Below are 508 nucleotides of genomic sequence, written 5' to 3'. Positions count from 1 at the left end.
AGGTGAAGTAGAAGAATAAAAAGTCATTTTGTGAGCTTGGGGAGATCAGTTCATGCAAACATTAAAAAAAATAACTATAAAGCAGTGCCCACGTGCTAACCACCTTGGATATTGGTAGCGTGCTCTCGTGAGAAAATGTAAAGTCTCCTAGGTCTGAAGGTTGACAAAACAGTATATTTTAAGCATGGATTCACAGATGCTAGGGTGGGAAGGGACCTCAACAATCATTGAGTCCGACCCCCTGCTTGGGCAGGAAGGAGCGCTGGGCCAGGTGCCCCAGCCAGGTGCCTATCCAGCCCTCTCTTAAAGACCCCCGAGGTGGGAGAGAGCACCGCCTCCCTTGGGAGCCCACTCCAAATTTTGGGCACCCTTACTCTGAAGGAGTTTTTCCTGATACCTAGCCTAAATCTGCTCTCTGTCAGTTTGCGACCATTGTTCCTTGTGTGACACTACTTACCACAGGGGCAATGTGTAGGGATGCACGCATGTACACATGCACCCCCTGAGC

The sequence above is a fragment of the Alligator sinensis genome, unplaced genomic scaffold, assembly GCF_000455745.1.
Source record: "Alligator sinensis unplaced genomic scaffold, ASM45574v1 scaffold44_1, whole genome shotgun sequence".
In the NCBI taxonomy this organism is placed as follows: domain Eukaryota; kingdom Metazoa; phylum Chordata; order Crocodylia; family Alligatoridae; genus Alligator; species Alligator sinensis.
Note: the sequence above shows the minus strand (reverse complement) of the source record.